The sequence below is a fragment of the Leptonychotes weddellii genome, chromosome 10 (genome assembly GCF_054177405.1).
Source record: "Leptonychotes weddellii isolate Sample4059 chromosome 10, ASM5417740v2, whole genome shotgun sequence".
NCBI classification, from domain to species: domain Eukaryota; kingdom Metazoa; phylum Chordata; class Mammalia; order Carnivora; family Phocidae; genus Leptonychotes; species Leptonychotes weddellii.
The window spans coordinates 13,707,922-13,710,417 of record NC_138378.1 but is presented as its reverse complement, the minus strand read 5'-3'; the positions used below and the strand labels follow the sequence as shown (position 1 = coordinate 13,710,417).

Genomic DNA, 2,496 nt, shown 5'->3' with positions numbered 1-2,496 from the left:
CTTGTGGGAGGGGCGGGCAGGGTGAGCTAGCAGGGTCTTGGGGCCTGGGTTTCACGTTCCAAAGTGACCTCCAGTTAGACCTGATCAGCAAATGAAGTGTTCACAAAGTCGTGGAGGCACAAAGACAGGAGTTAAGGTAGAAAACATTCATACAACTTCGAGTTCTGTCTCCGGTGCCCAACGCATTGATATTCTCCCTAAGTCTAGATACGATCTTGCTAATAGCTCGTTTTCTTGCCTTGTCTTTGTGCCTGTGTCTGTTTCAAAGTAAGCTCTTCAAATGTACTCATTTCTGAAATCCGCTGCTTTCAATTGTTCTGGAGACACAGTGAGAAGAGCGGAGTGTGTCAGACCTAAGGAGCGCCCCGGGAAAGCCGGTTCCCTCCTACCGCCTCCAAATCCACGCCGTAAAGCACCGAGTAGTAAGGGCCAGGCCAGCCCTGACCCTCCCTGAAAAAGAGGGGTTGCTGCCAGGCCTCTCCTGGGGGGTGGCGGGAAGGCTGCTCTTTCCAGGTCCGAGGGAGGCACCTGGGACCTGGGACCCCCCCCCCCGGGAACCACAGCGCCCCCTGCCGGCGGGCACCCGCCAGAGGGGATATAAGCCAAGAATCACCCCGCATGTTGCGCACACGCTCGGCCGCGCCATGAAGCTGCTCGGCCCCTCCGCACTCACCGCGATCCTCCTCCTCCTGCTCCTCGGCCTCCACACGGCGCGGCCCGGGCGGCAGAGGCCGCGGAAGGGTGCGTGTCCCCGGGCGCGTGGCTGGGGTGGGGGAACCTTCCTCGGAGCGGTCCCGGGGGCCTGCTGGCCACGACGCTCCGGCGCCCCCAGCTCACCCTGTGGCGTTTCTCCTCAGTTGTAAAGAAACCTGGATATTGCCCAGAGTTTTCACTTGGCTGCCCTTTCGTCCTCTTACCTCTGTGCTGGCGCGACAGAGGTTGCAAGGGGGACAAGAAGTGTTGCTTCTACAACTGCAGGCAGCAGTGTATGGAGCCGTGGCTCAGCTTGGAATGAGGTGAGAGCCCCTCTCCCCGCTCTGCTGCCCTGGGCTGTGTCCCGGGAATGTTCCAGAAGAACAGGGTGTCCCGGAGGCAGGCCAGAACTGGCAGTGCTCTTAGAAATCTGTGACAGCAGAGCTTTACCACCGGGGTCTGCCTTGAAATTTGGTTCGCAGGTCGGGCCGTAGCGAGGGAGGCCCAAGACCCCTTCCTCAAAAAGGCACAGTTCCATTTCCTGTCATGGGCATCCCTCCTTTCTTCTGAGTGACCGGGCCCTTCGGACAAGGTTATCGGCAAGCCCCTCGACCGTTACTGAAGTTTTATTATGACGATTTTCAACTGCCGTTGTTTTTTTTCTTACAGCTTGTAATAATGAGTCACTTTCCTCTCCACATTTAAACTGTCAGGTAAGGGATGATAAGATTCTAATTCCTTAGGATGGCTTTCCTAGAATTCCCTGTCCCCTGTCCCTGATTCCTGGGCAGCGCATCCCAGTGCTCCCGGGAGGAGAGTACCCAGCAGGATGCAGACTACGGGGGTCTTGCGACCCAGTGTGTGTCCCTCCCACATTTGCACCTTCCCACATCTCTGATTCCCTCCTCTCTTCCCAGGTAGAAACCCCTTCTTAACCAGACCTGAGAAGACCCATCGGACAGGCTCAGACTTGGATAACTGATCCCCAGTTCCTCTGTGCTCTCTCCTCACTGCCCACACTTTCTTTTATCAAGAGTTTAATGCTTATTAACATGAAAACAACACAAAGAAATAAAGTTATATATTTAAAACTACATGAAAATCTAAGACTGTTGGATATCCACCCACCCCCGTTTCTCTGTCTTCAGCCTTTTGGGGGGATCCTTTAGAGTTTGAGGTTACTGTTTCACATTTAATTTTGGTTGGTTGTTGCACTTCTCTTATTCTGATTTATTTCTCTCTTTCAATGTCTCCTGACCCTCAGATTTTCTGTTGGTCAGATTCCAGGGGCATTTTTGAGTCCTGTCTTCTGTGTGTGAATCCTATGAAAGGTGCACACGTTACCTGGAGATGGAGGAAGAAGCATTTTCACTACATCGTCTCTGGTACTGCTGCTCGCAGCCTTTCCAGTTGTTGGATTAGAAGATCGAAAGCCAGGTCTGGAATTTAGGGCTGGACATGGAGCAGGTCATGCCTTAGTTCTAAGCTACTTTAGGGTCTAAAATTTAGGCCCATCATCAATCAGGAAAAGGAAATGCTGTGACCCAGGTTAGCTACCTTGAATCTTAGTTTGGGTGTTTAGACCCTGATCTACCTAATAATGAAGTGTTATTTAGCCTTGTATTTTCTCACCTTCTGCTGTGTGACTCAGTCTTGAATAGGGGTCACACAGGATTTCAGGTCTGGGAGAGTGGTCTTCAAAAAAATTCATTTTTCCTTGACACATACATCTGAAACAAATTTCTGTGAAGCTACTATTGCCTAGAAGGTTTTAAGTTGACACCGAATATTTTTCGTCATAGT

At 51.8% G+C, this 2,496-nt stretch overlaps 1 long non-coding RNA gene across 1 annotated transcript; it reads left to right on the top strand.

The window, feature by feature from the left end:
* Nucleotides 1-578: 578 nt before the first annotated feature.
* On the top strand, nucleotides 579-1,908 carry LOC115941574 (uncharacterized). Its single transcript, XR_004076308.2, has 4 exons — nucleotides 579-741; nucleotides 858-1,016; nucleotides 1,363-1,406; nucleotides 1,611-1,908. It is a non-coding gene; the product is annotated as an uncharacterized LOC115941574 (long non-coding RNA).
* Nucleotides 1,909-2,496: the final 588 nt, after the last annotated feature.